Source organism: Neovison vison, chromosome 13 (assembly GCF_020171115.1).
Source record: "Neovison vison isolate M4711 chromosome 13, ASM_NN_V1, whole genome shotgun sequence".
In the NCBI taxonomy this organism is placed as follows: Eukaryota; Metazoa; Chordata; class Mammalia; order Carnivora; family Mustelidae; genus Neogale; species Neogale vison.
In genome coordinates, this window is record NC_058103.1 from 40,060,910 (window position 1) to 40,081,773 (window position 20,864).

At 39.9% G+C, this 20,864-nt stretch overlaps 1 protein-coding gene across 1 annotated transcript in view; it reads right to left on the reverse strand.

Moving 5' to 3' along the window:
* The window catches only part of PPM1A (protein phosphatase, Mg2+/Mn2+ dependent 1A), a 38,190-nt gene extending 18,547 nt beyond the window's left edge, over window positions 1–19,643 (reverse strand). The window contains exon 1 of the mRNA XM_044231328.1: window positions 19,387–19,643. The gene's annotated coding sequence lies outside the window, so the exon portion shown is untranslated. The remainder of the gene's footprint in view (window positions 1–19,386) is intronic.
* Window positions 19,644–20,864: the final 1,221 nt, after the last annotated feature.

Genomic DNA, 20,864 nt, shown 5'->3' on the forward strand with positions numbered 1-20,864 from the left:
TGGCTCAGTGGGTTAAGCCGCTGCCTTCGGCTCAGGTCATGATCTCAGAGTCCTGGGATTGAGTCCCACATCGGGCTCTCTGCTCAGCGGGGAGCCTGCTTCCTCCTCTCTCTCTCTCTGCCTGCCTCTCTGCCTAGTTGTGATCTCTCTCTGTCAAATAAATAAATAAAATCTTAAAAAAAAAAAAAAAAAAAGAAAAGAAAACAGTCTGCAAGGGGTAAAATTTAAAATAAGAGAAAAATCATCCAATATGCAGGTAGGAATAAAGAGATAAAAGTGAGTAGATTAAAGATAAAAACAATGCAGATGCAACAATTTAATTCGTATACTGTAAAAAGAAAATCAAATAATGGAGGAAAAAATAAATTAATCCAAAACTGAGTGAAAAGCTGATGATTCAAAGTGTTCATCAAGTAATAATTTTAGTAAAAAATCATCAATACCAAAGTACTCATAATGAATTTCAAGAATACAAGAATTTAGAAAAATGAAGCATGCCAAAAAATAAAAACAAAAACAAATCAGCCTGGCCTCAAACTTCTTTGTCACATGATACGCAATAATGAAGTAATGGCTATAGATGTTGAGAGTAAAGAGGGATATTCCCAGAATTTCATATATGTGAAGGTAACAGAAAAGACAGCATCACCTATGCCAACACTAAAAAAGTATCATCCAGGGGCGCCTGGGTGGCTCAGTCAGTTAAGTGGCCAACTCTTGATTTCGGCTCAGGTCATGATCTTGGGGTCCTGGGATAAAAGCCCGACGTCAGGCTACATGCTTAGCCGAGGAGTCTGCTTGTGGATTCTCTCTCCTTCTCCCTCTGACCCTCTCCACGCTCAAGCTCTCTTGCTCTAACAAATAGATCTTTAAAAAAAAAAAGGTATCACCCGTGTAACCATTCACGGAAAACCTATTTAAAGGAAGATTAATGCCGGGGGTGCCGGGGTGCCAGGGTGGCTCAGTTGTCTTGCCCCACATCTGGCTCCCTGCTCAGCGGAGAGTTTGCTTCTCCCTCTCCCTCCCTGCCTGCTGCCCCCCATGCTCAGGCTCTTGCAGGTGTGTTCTCTCTGTCTCTCTCAAATAAACAAAATCTTTAAAAAAAAAAAAGATTAAAAATGTACAGTGTCCAGTATTGGCAAAGGAGTAAAAAAAATATGCTTCTCATAGGTAGGGACTAAACTGCCACCTTTCTAAAGGATATATGTAGGACACACATTAATTTTAAATGTTGACTTCCATTTAAATAATTTTCTATACTCACATTCTGAAGTGCCCTTCTATTCCAAAAGTATTTTTAAAATAAATGGACTATAAAACAAAATTAAGAAGACCAAACCACCTGCTAAAGATAAACTCTTAAAATACAAAGCTTTTTGTGAAGCTAAAAACTACAGGAGCCTCCTGGATGGAACTAACAGAGATGGTTAAGAGTCTACATCCTGCAGGGATAGTAACAGAAATTAAAAATGCTCTGCGCAAAGCTAGGATAGAACTCAAACTCACTGAAACTCATGCCTGGGGTGAAGGGGGTCTGCTGCCTATAAAAGGAGCTGGAAAAAGCTACTTATTAACCATAACCTGGAGCTATCGTTTAGATGAAATTAGGTGCCCAGTGAGCAGAAGAGTATAGCTCTTTTAGTTTGTGTCTTTTCTTGGAGCGATAAACCTGAACCTGATCTTATCAAGAATCAGGAACCACACCTCCAATGTAAGACACGCTTTCAGACTGGGAACCCCAGGGTCAAGATGTAGACACATGCAAAAACATGGATAAGAAGGGAGAAAACAAAACAAAAAACTTCCACTTAATAAGAGAACACAAAACCAAAGTCCAAAACACATGAGAAAAAAAAAAAAAACTGTGATGGACAGCCAACAAAATCAACAATTGTAGGAATTCAAACTAGAAAGAAAAACAACAATCTGAAAATAAAATGTGTGTTTAGGAGCCTTCCAAAATTAAAAAAGACAATAGACTTGAAGAGGAAAAAAATTTAAAATAGTTAGAAATCAAACCAGAATAGGTGGCTATTAGAGACAGCGAGAACCTGAAAATGAGAAAAATATTCATTGAGAAATAAAAACTGAGACACATGAACTCTAGCTGGATAAAGTCAAAGGGTTAATTAATAAATTGAAAAATGATACTTAGAACTGCCTAGAAAATAACAGAGATTAAAAAGGAATACTGGAAAAGCAATACTCCAAAATATAGGGGTGCCTGGCTGGCTCAGTGGGTAGAGTATGACTCTCGATCTTGGGGTTTTAGTTTGAATCCCACATTGGGGGTAGAGATTACTTAAAAATAAAAATCTTGGGGCGGGGGATGGGACGTTGGGGGAGCCAGGTGGAGGGTATATTTAAGGAGGTATTGCATGGAGCACTGGGCGTGGTGTAAAAACAATGAATTCTGTTATGCTGAAAAGAAATAAGAAATAAATAAATAAATAAATAAATAAAATCTTAAAAAAAATATAAAAGTTAAATTATTTCTAGAATTGAAGATAATGCATCTTTAGATCAATAGATTTCTTTTCTTTTTTTTTTTTTTAAAGATTTTATTTATTTATTTGTCAGAGAGAGAGGAGCGAGAGTGAGCACAGGCAGACAGAGTGGCAGGCAGAGGCAGAGGGAGAAGCAGGCTCCCTGCCAAGCAAGGAGCCGGATGTGGGACTCGATCCCAGGACGCTGGGATCATGACCTGAGCTGAAGGCAGCTGCTTAACAAACTGAGCCACCCAGGCGTCCCTCAATAGTAGATTTCAAAGAGTACCTCCATATAACACAACATATGCACACCTCCTAGGCATAGGGGAATGTGCTCAAGATATCAAGTATGGTGGAACAAATACTAATATTAAAAAACAGGGCTCTGGGGCGCCTGGGTGGCTCAGCCCTTAAGCAGCTGCCTTCAGTTCGGGCCCCTGGGATTGAGCCTGCATCAGGCTCCTTGTTCAAGCAGGAAGCCTGCCTCTCCCTCTCCAACTCCCCCAACTCCTGTTCCCTCTCTGGCTGTGTCTGTCAAATAAATAAATAAAGCCTTAAAACACACACACCACACACACACAAAAGCAGGGCTCCGTCCTGCATATTATTTTACATATATTAACTTAATCACTGCTATAAACCCATACAACCTCACTATGATACTATCTCACTACGTCTGTTTAGAACTTGTCCAAGGTCACAAGTAAATAGTGGTGACAGGACACAGAAAATGAATCTTTTTAAAAACTGATAGAAAATTATGTACAAAGGCCTAACAACCAGGTAGAAACCAGACTTCTTAGAGATCCAAATTTCATAATACAATGAAATATACTGAAGGTACTAATAGGAAGCAGGGGGTTACCTATTAACCAAGAATTCTTTATTTGCTTAAGAAAAACAGAAAGTAATGTATAAAATATACTTTCAGATAAAAATTACAGACATTACAGGCCATCCTGAAAAGATTACTAAAAGATGTACCTTAGCAAGAAGAAAGGTAATTCCAGGAATGAGATACAAGGAATAGTAAGGACAGTGAAATATTTGGTTGATTAAAGTAGGTGTTAAATATAAAAAAGAAAACAGAAAACCTTTAGGCTACAAAATGAGTAATTGTACAGAGTTATACAGATGATGAAGGAATGTTGTGTTTAATCAAATATCAGCACACAAGAAAAAAATCACCATATATACAAGGATACAAGCTGCAGTGAATAGGAGTAACATAATAAATACAAGATATAAAATAACTATGAAATGTTTAAGAGGATTTTTCACACAAACACATACACACATACACACACACCCAGAAAATGAGAAGAAATTATTTAAAAATATATTTTAGAGGAAACTGGGAAAGAATTAAATGCCACCTTTGGAAATTAAGAATTAAAAACATTGATATTAAAATTTCAAATGATGACAACAGATTAGAAACAAATGCAATAAATGTAGTTCACTGAGTTGAAGAAATAAAAAAATAAAATTATGTTCACTTCAAAAAACTTAAAACCAAAGGATGAGGGGGGTTAGGAGAAAAAGAAAATCAAATTCTCCAACAAGTTATGTAGCATCAATAGTCGACAGAAGTAACTCTAAGAACTGTTAAGAGTTGGACTTTGTAGTGCTTCTGAAAGTCCAAGAACTATTAACTAATCTTTTAGCTGATGACAACTCCCTAGAACATGGCTCTGGTAGTACAAGAGTTCTTTACATATTTATTTCACTGAGAGAATCAGAAAACACCGGTGAAACAATGGCACCTTACTCTGTAAGGTACAGCTTCATCTCATTTAACAAACGCTTCTCTGGTATCTCATTTTCTAAATATGCCTAAATCATAGCAATCTTTAAATTCATCTACCTTTGGTTAGAGGTAGATGTTTGTTGTTTTTTTTTTTTTAAAGATTTTATTTATTTATTTGACAGAGAGAGATCACAAGTAGATGGAGAGGCAGGCAGAGAGAGAGAGAGGAGGAAGCAGGCTCCCTGCTGAGCAGAGAGCCCGATGCGGAACTCGATCCCAGGACCCTGAGATCATGACCTGAGCCGAAGGCAGCGGCTTATCCCACTGAGCCACCCAGGCGCCCCGAGGTAGATGTTTCTTTCCTATGGGGTCTGTTAGTTTGCAGCTCGTAGGGCTAAGGCCTCTGGAATGGTGTTCCGATCTCCCTCAGGCCTAAAATATTTTCACAGGTTTCTCTAGTAAATATTCTTGTAATAAAGCTCAATTTTATAGATGAGTCAGTTAAATCAACAACTACTCTTAAATTTCTTCTCCAAATATAAGTAACCTATAAGTTATGAAGATTTATATAGAGTTCTTTTTTTTTTTTTTAAGATTTTATTTGACAGAGACAGAGAAAGCGAGAGAGCACACAGCAGGGGGAGTGGCAAGCAGAAAGAAGCAGGCTCCCCACTGAGCAAAGAGCCCAATAAGGGGCTGGATCCCAGAACCCTGGGATCATGACCTGATCTGAAGGCAGAAACTTAACTGACTGAGCCACCCCAATACCCCTATAAAGTTCTTTTGAATAGAAATACTTATTATTAAAAAACCAAACAAACAAAAAACACATTTTGTAAACTTGGGTTCCAATACTAAAAACATTCACTTAAGTCACATGATATTTTAAATGTTAAATAACGAATCTCATTGTTCTAAAGAAATTATCTTCATCACCTGCTCCTTTAGAAAGTTATATACAAAATATTATAGGCAATATTTCTGATAAGGGACTGATTATGGTATTTTAAACCTATCACCCAAGATATAAAATACAAGTCCAAACAGTTCCCATTAGTTTACATTCCCCTTCTCACAAATTTTGAGTTGGCACTTTTACTGATTGTACCTAAAATCCCACTAACAATTCTAGTCCAACCAGAAGGCCCCGATCTATCAAATTGAATTAGATTTTCTTTGGCAGCGGCATCTCTCAATTAGTGCCATTCCGCTGACTAATTCTAGATCCCTGAAGTGTAGTCCACTGAGTATGGAGGCACCAGAATAGGTAGGATTCTACCCCTCCAATTTGAAAACCTCATTGCTATTTAAATCTGTGGGATTTGTCCAAAGTATTCCAAGGTGATAAGGGTTTCTCATGCTATCCTGGTTCAAACCTGAAGATCTTCAATCCCCCCCCCCACCCCTCAACCAAAACCAATACATGACTATAGTTCAGCTTCAAAATTCCTATACAAAGTTCTGGAAAGAAACTATGTCAAGGGTACCAAACCTCCTTCATTGACATTATGACTAAAATTTGAAGTTCAGAATGGAGAATTAAAAAAGAAAAAATTCTTATCTTCTACTACATGGTAACATCTCTGCCTTTTCCTTCTTCCCTCTAGGTCTTATTCTCTCCTAAGCAACCTCCAAGTTTCATTCTTCTGTTCACAAACTTGGTCTCCTTGCAAATTTTATAACATTTCTATTCCTGTTCTCACCTAGAGAACTTTGTCCCTCCCCAACCTGATCAATCTCTTCTATTTTCCTGTTCTTGCCTTTCTCATCCTTGGGTTTAGGAGAGTTAGAAGATAGAGTTCAGGCAAGTCAGCTGCTAGGGGAAACATTTCAGTTAATTCATGCACGCCTGAGTTTGAAAGGTTAGCTACTAGAGCAACACTTCAGGGGAAGAGGAGGGACTAATGAGCAACCCACAGTAAAAAGCACTTCTGGATGAGGACTAATGGTACATATTCTTTGAACCTACAATATCAGTGAAGAGACTGATTCTTGGTTTAAATTTGGATACAGTCTTCCAATTACTGAATTAATTTTTCCTGGTCAGAGGAGGAGGAAACAACCATTATTTAAGCTATATAAGGAGGCCACATTATTCATCATTGGTTATCTCGTAAGATACACAAGAAGTTTATAATGGCTAGGAATCACCTGATCAAAAAGTTATTTAGATTGCATTTATATGAAATATCAAAAAATGTATAGAGACAGAAAGTAGATGAGTGGCTGACAAGGGCTGGGGGGAGGAGAATGGGGAATGACTGCTAATGAGTATAAGGTTTCTCTGGAGGTGATGTAAATGTTCTAAAATTAAATTGTGGTTAATGGTTGCACAATTCCGTGAACACACTAAAAATTACTGAGCAGCAAACTTAAAATGGATGAATTTTATACTATGTGAGTTATATCTCAATAAAGTCATTTAAAAAGACTGCTATGGTTTTCTGTATTTTTATTCTGCATAAAAAGATTTTACTTTTTTTCAAGATTTTATTTATTTATTTGACAGAGAGAGACACAGTGAGAGAGGAATACCAAGCAGGGAGCCCAAAGTGGGGCTTGATTCCAGGACCCCGAGACCGTGACCTGAGCCAAAGGCAGACACTTAACGACTAAGCCATCCAAGTGCCCCCATAAAAAGATTTTAAAAGATGACTACAGAATATATGGTCCAATACAAAAAATACTATATTAAATTTTTTCAAAGATTACTGGAAAACTTCCTCTGCTGCCCAATATTTCTTCACCTTATAGCTTCAACCAAATACTGACTTCACCCTTCAAATTAAATATTTCTTCCAAATAATCAAATGAATTACAATGCAAAAGACTGTTACTGAGTTAAAAAAATACCTAAATTTAAATGCCCTGCATTCAAACCTCAAAAATGAAATTTCAAAAAGCAAACCAAAAGCGACCAAGCAAACCAACCAAAATAAGTCAGATACAGCTCTTCTATGCTAAATAGTATTTCCATGAAGTCCATGACAAAAGTCATTTTTTTCTACAAAACATCACTCAAAAATAGTCTTTGCTGAATTAGGTAAAAACTTACAACTACCCAAACCATAGTCACCTTGTGCAGTAGTCTCAATTTCATATACTAAGCGTAGACAGAGCTTGCCACTTTTGATGTTTCCTTCATGTTTAATGTATCAATATCTTCTAGACATGTACTGTGATATGAATTACATGCTCTAGAAGGTAGACTTCTTAAGTTTTTACAAAGGTATGTACTGCACAATTTTTTAAAAGTTCAACTTCAGGGTGTGCCTGGGTTGCTCAGTAGGTTGGGTGACTGCCTTCGGCTCAGGTCATGCATGATTTCGGAGTCTGGGGATCGAGTCCCCAGCTTGTTTCTCCCTCTGACCTTCTCTCCTCTCATGCTCTCTCTCACCGTCTCTCGTCAATAAATAAATAAAATCTTAAAAAAAAAAAGTCAGAAGGACGTAATTGCCTGAAAAATATTTAAGCTCAGGGGTGTTTGGGTGGCTCAGTGGGTTAAAGCCTCTGCCTTCAACTCAGGTCATGATCCCAGGGTCCTGGGATGGAGCCCCACATGAGGCTCTCTGCTCAGCAGGGAGTCTGCTTTGTCCTCTCTGCCTACTGGTGATCTCTGTCTGTCAAATAAGTATTTGTCTGTCAAATAAATTATTTTTAAAAAATTACTAAGCTCAATTTAGTTGGTGGGTTCTACTGACTATAAAAATTAGATACTGACCTATTATCATTAACCACTACAGTGTGAGCAGAACATTGAAAAGATGTGGAAAGCACAGAGCTATTTAGTTTTTAAAATTTTCTAAGAATGTTCTATAGTATTCACAATCTCAATTTGCCTCATCTGTTAACTATTTCAAATTTTGGGGTTTTTTTGGTTTTGTTTTGTTTTTAAAGATTTTTATTTATTTATTTGAGAGACAGAGATCACAAGTAGGCAGAGAAAGGTGGAAGCAGAGAAGCCGGATTGGGGCTTGATCCCAGAACCCTGGGATCATGACCCGAGCCAAAGGCAGAGGCTTTAACCCACTGAGCCAACCAGGGGCCCCTCGAATTTCTGTTTTGAGTAACTTGTCTAAAGAAGTGGATTCGATTTCCAGTTTGCTATTTTTTAAACCTTGCATATTTGAGGATTCAAACTCAGACTGACCTAGAAAATAATAACTGACTCCCTTAGCCAATCCATTCTTTTTCCTTTTGCTTAAAACAAACAAAAACCCCTGCGTGACAGTACATTTTAAAATGTATGCTGGTAACCTGAAAGAGGGAGAAAATAAAACTTATTAAATATTTACGATGACAAAAGGTTTATTCAAAAACAAAATATGCAGCAGTTTTAAGTATTTTACACATATGAAATGTCACTGCTAGAAAAAAAAAATCAAGAAGTATTTGCCCCTAAGAGAAAGACTTCTGTCCATACAATCTAACATTTTTCCTAAACAGATTCATTAACTGAGTCCACAAATTTTGATGAGATGCTTTGTGTATATGGAAAAGGGTATTGGGAAAGAGAAAAAAGTTTTGTTTTTTTTTTAAGTGAAAATTCCATCTTTCTGATAGCTTTATACACACACACACACACACACACACACACACATATGTATAAATCTAACTACCTCCTGTACTTGATGAGCCACACTTCAAATGACATGACCTAAAATGAGTTTCTCAATTCCGTGTTACTTCTCCTACCCAGCTCCCTGTCTCAAGAAATAGATCTACCATTAGTCATAAGCTCGCAGAATCCTGTATTTTCACCCTTATCACAGTATATAAGACCCTGTGAATTCTTCCAATTTTAGATTTTCAGATTCATGAGGGAAGGAATCATGTCTTTTCTATTCATACTACTTTGCATATGGAGAGTAGGACAAAGGAATGATAGCCATCATCATGACTTCTCTCTTGTCAACAGACTCAGGAGTTCTTTTCTACCCAGGAAAAAGTATTCCCAGAGAAGAGGATCTGCAGACTAAATCTATCCTACCATTTCCATTTTATTATTCTACAGAATGCATAGTTCTAATATTTAAGATCTCTACAGAAATATAATTGATTTCTAGTAAGAAAACATTGGACTCTAAAGCAAATGTGCAGCTTACCAATTAAAAATCTGATTCTCACCAGCATCGGGCTCTCTGCTCAGCAGGGAGCCTGCTTCCCTCTCTCTCTCTGCCTGCCTCTCTGTCTACTTGTGATCTCTGTCTGTCAAATAAACAAATAAAATCTTTAAAAAAAAAAAATCTGATTCTCAGATTGTGTTCATTAATGACTTAAAAGTTTCTTGACATCATTAGTTGACACTCTCATTACTGAAAAATGCCACATAAGATATATTAGAGATGACAAAAGAGAAAGATGTAGTTTTGACTAGAAGTTAGAGCCTATACATTTTCTTTCCCTAAGCTATTTATTTATTCATCTGATCATTCAATCAATAGTCACGAATGGGTAAATTTCTTAAAAGTCTTTTCTATATGGGAAGCAAGGTATAAAGTAATTGAGGAATAATTTCTGAGAGCTAGGAAACCCACTTTCAATGTATTTTCAACAAAAATATCTTTAACTTAGTCTGGGAGTTTTACTATATATAACATGAATTGATCCCATAAGCACTTAAAGAGCTCCTTATTCTACTGACTGCAGCAAACTCGTACAAGATCACACCAGATGGCTGACTAGTTGTTACAGTACTTGCTTATACCATCAGGAAGCATTTACACAGAGAAAAATGAAGATGAGATATGGAGTAATAGAGGGTGTTAAGGTGTGGGCTGACAGCAGAAAAAACCTGCCACTTCTAAGATTAGCCCCTAACATCCAAAACAGCCTTACTCTCAGCAAGGATAATAATCTACTGCTTTATAAAAAGTGAAAATTTTATTTACCATCTATTTATATTCTGAAACATGATGACATACTGCAGAGATAGTTTTTTGAAGCCTGGTAAGTTTTGTAACTGTTTGCAAAACAAAAGCAACAACAACAAAAACAACTGTAGAGCTACTCCTTGCTTATCCTTATCATTAATATTTTCATTTCTGGAATTTGGTAAAGGAAGCTGTAACTTCTGTAGACATAATATCAAATTAAATGCAATTTTCTACCACTCATGCTTAAGAAAAGGAGAAGTGCTAAGAAAAGGGGGGAAAAAAGTCAAGGCATTTATTCAAAATCAGTAATGAATTACAGTCTTAAAAATAGCACAATAGTTTTTGAATAACATATTCTTTAAACAAAATAACTAAGCTACATACAGCCTGATTCAAAACAAAATACACACACACACACACACACACACACACACACAAAACCATTTATCTATATTCCTGCCCAAATGGTCATATCACAGATGAGTAAAAAGAACTAGGTTAAATATAAAATAGATTACCCATTACCTATGCTCTCATAATTTGCTACACTTTTGGTTCACATTCAATTTTCTTTGTCATGTGTTCATCAGAAAATAAGCAAGTAGACTATAAGATTAAACAATAAGCTACTAAAAACAAATAAAACCCTATCCTTGCTTTCAAGCACTTTATTTTTAATAAATCTTAATATTGAAGTATGCCATTTATAGTATAAATTCTATTTTAAGCCCAATTAGGTAGCTTGTATTTAAGACCATCTTCTTAAATTCACTAAGAATATAATTTGAATAAAGGACCTATGAAAGCAGTTGTCAGTGGGTTGCAAAGTAACAAGTAAGTCTTAAGGCAAAACTGTGTATAACTTGTGGTAATAGTTGCCTTATGCCCATATCTTATATTTTTCTGATATTACAAAATTTAATAGTTCTTCATAAAAAGTTCTAAAGTGAACGGACATAACACATGACACTATACTTTTCAAATTTAGTATACCCTTCCACATCAGACCTCAACTCAATCACAAGATTCACTCACAGGGTACAATGGAAATGTAGTCATAACCTTCATAACCAAAGATTTTCTAAACCATCATAACTGCCAATAGTTTCTCTCAGCAGGAGCAATAAAACTGCAGTGATCCATATATATAATAACAATGAAAAATCCAAGGACTGGAGTTCACTTTCTATTACCAGCTGTGAAGCTTCAGACAAATAACTTAACCTTTGTCTCAATTTCCTCATCTGCTAATAAGATCCAAGCAGTAATAGTATCTATCTCATATATAGAGATAGGAAGATCTAAGGAGACAGTAATTAAAATTTTTCTACAATAATACCTGGCCTACTGCTCAATGTTAGCTGTCATTGTTAGTAGCTAATGTTGAGGCTAGAAAAACTTAAAAGGTGCACAAAGAATCGAATTTAACGATTCTGGCCTCATTAGTATCATACTCCAATAAATGGATCTCAGCAACCAGACTGCTCATATAAAATTATCCATTTAAAAAGTCAATAAAGGAAATTTTACCATGCATTTTCCAAATACTGGAATCTGTTTTAACAGTTTGATATGGCTTAAAATTTAGCTTTAAGGTTTTTATGAACATGGACTACTCATATATTAGATACTTGTTTTGGTTCAAATGAAATCAGGTGAGCATATCTCCCTTCTTTAACTAATAAAACATCTCATTTCTGTGACTCCACAACTCCCATTTAAAAGGTGTCTAGTTCACAGTATCTGCAAACATAACTCTGGAAAGAGATAAAAGTCTATGGAATGTCCTATTAACCCTCAAAGTGAAAACACTAGAAATTAAAGTGAAACCTTTAGGTCTAGAATCAATCAACCTAATTTTCTATACCAGCATTAAGAACTCTGCCACATTTCTGATATGTATTAATCTTCAAATATCCAGGTTCAGCCAAAATAATATACAGGAAGAAAAGTCAGAAATGTGTGCTACCTGAAAGCTCTGAACTTTTTCTACCACTTCCAACAACAATCACTTCTACTTGCAGGTAGATTTTGGCTAATATTTACAAAATATCTGAGTGTCTACTATCCACAAGGCACTGTGGTAAATTCTGAGGATAATAAAAAGCTACTGTATCTTCCCCTTCAGAATTTTATAAGCTGAATATACAGTTATAATTAGAACACCAATACCTAGCAATAAAGCATACAACTAAAGTCATACAAGTAATACAATAGATAATGCCATAGAAGTACAGATGAAACACTATGATCAGAGAAGGCACTGTGAAAGAAAAAATATTATAAATGAGCTTTGATAGAGGGGAAAGCAAAAGCTAGAAAAAGAAGGGCAAGAATTCCAACCTACCAATTAGCATGAACAACAATCCACTGAGATAAAAGGACAAGGTATGTTCCAGACAGAGATGGCAAAATGTACTGGTTTGGTTGAAACTGATCTGTCCTGGGACGCCTGGATGGCTCGGCTGGCTAAGCATCTAACTTGTGATTTTGGTTCAGGTCCTGATCTAATGGGTCCCAAGACTAAGTCCCACCTCTGGCTACCCAACCCCCCCCCACCCCCACCCCCCGGCCTGCTTGAAATCCTCTCCCTCTGCCCCACCCCCCATACACACTCCTCACTCTCCCCAAAGCAAATAAACAAAATCTTTTTAAAAAGAGAGAGGGGCACCTGGGTGGCTCAGTGGGTTAAGCCTCTGCCTTTGGCTCAGGTCATGATCTCAGGGTCCTGGGATTGAGCCCCAAGTTGGGCTCTCTGCTCGGCGGGGAGCCTGCTTCCCCCCTCTTTCTGCCTGTCTCTCTGCCTGCTTGTGAACTCTGTCAAATAAATAAAATCTTTAAAAAAAAGAGAGAGAGCAAGAAATAGATCTTCAAGTTCAATTATGGAAAGTGTCAAAACCACAGCAAAGAATTCTAAACTTTATCCTAGATGAAAAGGGAATCACAAGTATATCAAGCAGAGAAATAATATGATACGAACAGTTTTTTAGAAGGAGTTTGTGATGGTTTATTGAACGGGGAAGGGAGATGCAGTACAAAATAAAAGTGGAAAGACCAGCTGGAGTGCTAAAACCAATGGTTTGGGTATGAAGTGATTAAGATCTGTACTATTCTAATACAATTTTTCTAACTTAAATAACACAGGACCCACCTGTAAAGCCTTAATATTTTCTATATAAAGACTATTTTTTATAAGATCTGAATTATAATTTTGTTTTCTTACTTTCTCTTCCCCTTTCTCCATAACAGTATCTTCCTGCCCATTTCTAATCACAAACTGTAACTTCTCTTCAAAATACCAACCCTTGTCTTTCTTCACTTACTCATCATTCTAGTCTGAACATTCACCTTTGCTTTTATTACTCTTTATCCTCTATTTAACCATCTCTTCCCACCTAACAATTAACTACAAACCAATCACCTCTCTAGCTTCATACAGTCAAATAAAGCTGCTCAAACTCAACTTTCTCTTCCACTACCTCTTAATGTTTAACTTTTATTTATAAATTCTATATGCCTACAACTTTTGTAACTTTTAAAGTCTCTACCCAATCTCTTACAGTATGATTTCCAGGCTCACTGCTAAAACTGTACTCAAAGACTCACACTCTGTTGCTTCTATTCCTGTATCTCAAGATTTCACAAACTCAAAAGCAGCTACTATTTATTTAGTACTTTCTTCATGGTAGAAAACGTCAAGTATTTTACACAATCATTTCACTTAATCTTCAAGAATACCTTATAAGGGGCGCCTGGGTGGCTCAGTTGATTAAGCAACTGTCTTTGGCCCAGGTCATGATCCTGGAGTTTCAAGATCTAGTCCTGCATAGGTCTCCCTGCTCAGCAGGGCGTCTGCTTCTCTCTTTCATCCTTCCCCCTCTCATGCGGTTTCCAATAAATAAATAAAATCTTAAAAAAAAAAAAAAAAAAAAAAAGAATACCTTATGAGAAAGGCTTTCCCATTAAGACAGATAAATATGAGGCTTAGCGAAATTGAGGACCTTGTCCAAAATCACCCCACTAGGAAATTTTATCACCTCCTCTCTAAAGCCTTTAATGTATGTACTTAGAAACATTACTCTTAATCCTTCATTAAGGATATCAACCATCTGAGAATTTAATATTGATTCCATTCCTCAATTTAAACAATGATAGTTGAAGACATAAAACTGTTTAGCTCTGCTGACTTCGGAAACTTAGGGAATGAGAAAATGAACTCCAGGAACTTCTTAAACTTTTTGGAATGTTTCAGAAGAGACTTTTTGGAATGTTTCAGAAACACTGGAAGGCTTAATTTATACATAAATTACATATAAAGACAATTTATACATAAATTTATAAGGTGTCTTTTAATTCTAGGAATCTGAATCTTAATGTTAACATTCAGATTCTCAATTTTTGATTCCTAGGAACAAGAAGGATCATCTATTTAGGAAAAATTCACTCAGGAATGTTCTGAAAAGAACTTCATATCTACACAGTTCTGATCTTGGCATGTTAACTTAGATTCTCTGAGTCTATTATTTCTTCACTTGTAAAAGAGAAGTAATATCATATACTTTAGAGGGTTGTGGGGAAAATTAAAGCCTGACAAATAGTTAATACACTGTGACTTTGGGGCGCCTGGGTGGCTCTGTTGCCTAGGTGGCTCTGTCGTTAAGTGTCTGCCTTTGGCTCTGGTCATGATCCCAGCATCCGGAGATCGATCCCCATACCGGGTCCCTGCTCCGTGGGAAGCCGCTTTTCCCTCTCCCCTTCTCCCTGCTTGTGTTCCCTCTCTTGCTCTGTCGAAAAAGTAAAAACCTTAAAAAAAAAGAAATACACTTTCACTATATCTTTATTCTGTATCTAGAAGTAGTTTGTTCTCATAGGATTTTAATATAAATCTTATCACCTACAAAAATTCTTTCAATCCAGATCCTAAACATGAATAGTACATAAACTTGGTCAATGGATTCCAAATAAACATTTAGAATTATAAAAACTCAAGTTCCCTCCCTTATTATTCAAGGAATGTTTAAGACACCTCTAATTTCGTAAACACAGTATCAGTAGTCTACTAATACACAATAAGATCTACCACTTTTCTCAGTTTAAAAAAAAAATTCTAAAGTCTACTACATTTTAGATAAAGATATTCAGAAGCTCACCTCTCTTAATCGTTTCCTTTCTCTAGCTCCTCCTACTTGCCTCAGCAAAAGAAAAGCTAGGTAAAGAGATTATCTAGGTTGTACAGAGATAGCTAGGACATGCAAAGGTCAAAAGCATCAAGGAATAAATTCTGTAGATTCAATAAAATATGAAATTGTTACTTGTGTAATATGAAGTACATTTGAGAGCAAAAGAGGCTCCTGGGTGGCTCAGTGGGTTAGGCCTCTCTTCCTTTGGGCTCTGGATCAAGACCTGGGGGCTCTCTGCTCAGCAGGGAGCCTGCATCCCCTTCTCTCTCTCTGCCTGCCTCTCTGCCTACTTGTGATCCCTCGCTGTCAGATAAATAAAACCTTAAAAAAAAAAAAAAAAGAAAGAAAGCAAAAGAAGAATATAATCAACCTTTTGATTTTTATATAAATTTAACCCAAGCTTCTTTTATATAAGGGTGGTTAATAATCCCAGCTAGAAATTCAGGGAATTTCTTGGCTAATAGTGCAATAATAAATGAAGCAACTGAATTTTAAAAATTTGTCACCAACATTATTCGAAATGAAACTGGCATAAAGCTACCACCAAAGGTACAGGAGGGTGTAAATTTTATCTAGTTGTCTCACACCTTCCCCTCACCCAAGGTCCACATATTTCACAGGCCACACCTTGTTTTATGTTAACTTTTTTAAAAAAAATATTTTATTTATTTATTTGACAGAGAGACACAGTGAGAGAGGGAACACAAGCAGGGGATTGGGAGAGGGAGAAGCAGGCTCCCCACTGAGCAGGGAGCCCCATGCAGGACTCTATCCTGGGACCCTGGGATTATGACCTGAGCAGAAGGCAGACCCTTAACCGACAGAGCCATCCAGGAGCCCCACTTCTTTTTTACTCTTATAGGACTCCACTTCAGCCGACTTTCTTACTTGGCTGCCTTCCTTCTTTGTTCTAAGGATGGAAAGTAATCCTTAGATTATTTTACAGTACCACTCAAAAGTCAGGTGCCCAGGCAAGAGTTAGATAATCATGGGGGGGAGGTCATCAAAATATCACCCTCTAATTATCACAGATTTACACTTTAAGAAATTAATTCAGCTCTCATGGGTGAGCATTTCAGGGACAACAAGCTCCCTGTGGACATATGTCAGTCTTCAGTTTTAAATTATTAAATAAATCAGCATTCACAGCTGAGCCAAAATCAGCTCTACATTCTATTAGCTACTATAATAAATAGTGTTGGTATAATCTGAAAAAATTCAAAGACTGTTCTAAGTTTTTGGTAACTGCTTAGCAATGTTTACCATGTGACAACATGATGTTGCTATAGAGTTCTTTGAAAAAAATTAGGCATTAGGAAACAAATTTTCAGACAAAGGTTTATTAACAAGTCAAGATAAGCAAGACCCAGCTTGAACTTACAGAAACATCTTCATAATGTGTTCTTATAATGTCCTTCACATCAAACTATGAAAGGTCCTGTGCTTGTTCAAACCTGCAGTTTCATCCACCCTTTATTTCTTGTGGAATCCCCATCCTTCTTCCTCCCAAGAGTTTTTCTAGACTTCCCAATCCCAACAGAAAAATCAAAAAAGCCTATCTACAGGAATATCATCCCTAAAGATCAATTATCAACTTAAAATTCTTTTAAGACACTTTTAAATAACACGCAGATTTAGAATGCTGAAACTTCTAAGTGCCTGACATATTCTAGGCATTTGGTCAAGGCATACTGAATAGACAGTGTTAACTAAGTTAAGAAAATTTAGTAACTGGCCATGTATTTGATAATACAGTATACCACTATGCTTTACTGATTTGTAAACTGAGACTCAAACAGTTAAAAAGCACTTGTCCATGGACACAGATATTTTGGAGCACAGCCATGACTAAACAATTCTTATCTCCGAGTACAATGTTCCCTTCAACAGGTTATACTGTAATTATGGTCATCACTCTAGCCCTTCAAACCGAAATATAAAAAGATACAACCTGTGTTTAAAAAAAAAAAGAATGTCTAAAGAAATTTATGTAAATTTCCACCAAAAAAGAAAAAGACACCTTTTTAAAGCAGGCTCCATGCCCAGCATAGCCTCCAAGGAGGGGCCTGAACTCACAACACTGGAATAAAGACCTGAGCTGAGACCAAGAGTCAGAAGCTTAACCAACTGAGCCACTCAGGTGCCCCTAAAAAAAGACATTTTAATGACTAGCATTCAACCCTGTTACTTTGCAAATATATACTGAGGTAGCTAGCCAAACTTCCTGCTCTTATATACCTCTCCCGTAACAAATTACTTCACTTATGTGAAAAATGTTTGATGATATCAAATAAAAAATGTCTTCAGTAACTTCCATGTGCACTTCTCATTACAGTTTCAATAATGTGTCACTGCAGCACCTTGCAGCTTAAAAGTAATCATCTCTACATGGTTCAGTGTTTATTCAGATATACAAGAGTCACACATAAGAACAGAACTACAACATCAGGCAAGGAATGTTACTTTGTGCTTCAACTTATTTACTGACAAAGAAACATTAAATCAAGGGTAACATCTATGATTAGAAAATGGGCATGGGGTGGGTCACCACCTTCCTAATCAATTTTCTAATCTGTAAAGTGTTACAGAAATACAGTATTTGTAAAAGACCCAATATGTAAAAAATATAAAAGTTGTAATAGTGAAATTGTTCCAGTTTTAGAGGAACTGGGGAGTAAGCCCTGCCGAACTCCTATGAGCTCTGGAACCCCTATGGCTCAGCAGAGTACCATTTAAATAAATAAATACCCCCTTACTCTTCAGAGCTCTTTGCATCTAAAAACTGATTGTGTTTAAAATCCCACCATGCCAATCTGAAAAGACTAAGCCTTCTTCCTCCAGAACAATTTTTGAAATTTTTAATTTCTTTCAATAATGTCAAAAATCGGGCGCCTGGGTGGCTCAGTGGGTTAAGCCGCTGCCTTCGGCTCAGGTTACGAACTCAGGGTCCGGGGATGGAGTCCCGCATCGGGCTCTCTGCTCAGCAGGGGGCCTGCTTCTCTGCCTACTTGTGATCTGTCTGTCAAATAAATAAATAAAATCTTTAAAAATAAAAAAAGTCAAAAATCACCTACTCTGGGAAAGTAATACCTATATCCCATTGATTTTTACACCTCCCATCACTCTCTCAATCACTTCTTAAAATTCATTATGCTCATTAGTGCAACCTGCATAAAATTCAGGGGTGGGGATGGGGGCGGCGCATGTATTTCTTGGCTTGGACAACTTAAGTATGACCTCTGTGGATTTTTAAGTACCATGCGGTGCTTGAGAAGAGAGAAGGAAAAATACCTCAGGTGATGAAATTTTCAAAACGTATCTAAACTGCGGTTGGTAGAAGGCTCTCCACAGCCAGCTGTCTTTCAAGAGAATATTTAAATCTACAAGCAGAACAGAACCATACCTCAACCACCAAACTCTAAGAAGTTCATCACACAATTCACACAGTTAAAAATACAAGAAATCAGTGTGATTTACTTCAATGGATTTGTTCGATGCCTTAATAATGAATGGACTGGAGGTATCACCGACTTGAGTTCTTAAGGAGCCTCATTCTCAGCTCAGACCCCTGAAGCAAATCCTCCAGAATTTGGAGCCTCGAGGCCAAGTCCGGTCCAAAGGAAGCCTAACCCCTTCTTCCTCCAGGCCTCCCTCCCAGGGGTTGGAGCCCTTGGCCGCCCTGCGGGAGGGGGCGCCGCGACGCCCCACTCCTCGCTCGGGAAAAGTTCCGCCCGCCGTTCTCGGGCCAGGCTGCCCTGGGGCCCTCGCCCGCGCCGCGGCCACAAACACTTGCCCGGCGTCGGCGGCAGGAGGGTCGCGCCCCCTCCCCGCGCCGCCGCAGCCGCCACCAACACCCCGCCCCCGCCTCCCCGCCGCCACCGCCCTCGCTGAGCGTTAACTCCTTGCGGCCCGCCGCCCGGCTTCGGGGAGGAGGCCGGGCCAGGGGGTGGAGTTGTCGTGTCTCCTCCCGGGAGCGCCCGGGCAGACGCCCGGCTTGTTTACAGGCCCCAGGCCCAGGCCTGGCCGCCGCCGCCGCCGCCGCCGCGCAGGCCCGCCCGCCCGCCCGCCCTCGGCCCGAGCGTCGCGCTTACCCGGAGCAGCCGCGGGCGGGCAGGTCCCTGGTCGGCCAAGGCAGCGGCGGCGACGGCGCCCGGGGAGGGGGCTGGAAGGGGGTCACCGCGGCGGCTGCCGGCCAGGTCAGGCCGGGGGAGGGGGCGGAGGAGGGGAGGAGCCGGGCTGCGTCCGGGCCCCCGGCTCTCGGCGCCCTCGCGGCTCAGATCATCCGGGCGTTGGAGCGGGAGGCGGAGAGCGGGTCCCGGAGGAGGAGGAGGAAGAGCCGAAGACTCATCGCTTTCGTGCCCCACCTGCCTGGCGCCCCCCCACCCCCCCTCCCCAACCACCCGTTCCGGCGCTGCAGCCGCCCGAGCACCCGAAGCTGCGGGCCGGGCCGGCGCCGAGACCACTGCTCCCTCGCTCCCGCGCGCGCTCCCGCCCCTAGCGCCGCCGCCGCCGCCGCCGCCGCCTTGAGCGCGTCCCCGCGCAGGCGCGCTCACGAAGGCGCCGTGCGGCCCCTCCCCGACTCCTCTGTCCGCCCCGCCCAGCGGGCTCGGCGGCCGCTACAGCTGCGGCGCGGCGGAGCAGCTGCAGAGACCCGGATGTCGTTGGGCAGGAACTGCGGCGAGGGCCAGCAGGCGGGGGAGGGGCAGCCGCAGATGACATCACTGCCCTACCCAGCTACTCTGGCCGCAGCCCCCTCGGCCCAAGGCCGAGGCCGAAGGGAACATCGAATCCCGGATCGGAACCGGGACTGGAGCTTTTATGCCCCCGGCCCGGGGGCCGGACAGGGTGCGTGATTGTAAGGAGACCCGGACTTCGAGAGCTTCTCCAAACCCGGCAGTCTGTCGAGCGGGGACTCGGGAGCTCCCCCTAGGGCGTCGGCTCCTCCCGCCCCGGCGCTTCCACTTGTCTTAAACACACACCCCACTCCCTGCAAAGACGCCGTTCTCAGAACCTGGAGGACCAACCCCGTGCTTTCGACCTCTCTCGGACGCAGTTGCGGCCTAGTTGCCGCACGGTGGGCGCGGCTAGAACGCGCTGTTGCACCAGGCGGCCGCCAGACCCCCTCTCTTCCGGGGCCCCAAGGCCTCTGGAGCCACCCTAACCAGCGACCCCGGGAGCTTCATGCAGGTGCCCCTACCACACACCTCTCGTCCAGAAGGGCAGCAACACCCTACCACCACCCACCCACACGCGAGTGCAACTGATACACGCACATGTTCTGAGTTTCTGGCACGTTTTCCATTCGTAGCTCATGGGATTCCACATTGTATTTATTTGCACATGTTAGTCACGTGATTCTGTCACAGGGGACCTCCAACGACCTCCTGCAAGGTTGAAGGAACACAAGATTTTTCTTGATAATAATCAGAAACGTAACAGCTGCTTCTATTAAGAGTTAGAGATCAAGTGAACCTAATTGAAACTACATATGCAGGCGGCCAAAATCCAGTTTAGCTAGCTGGACTACAGAAAACCGACCCACGCTGTTTGCAGACGCGGGGATAGAATG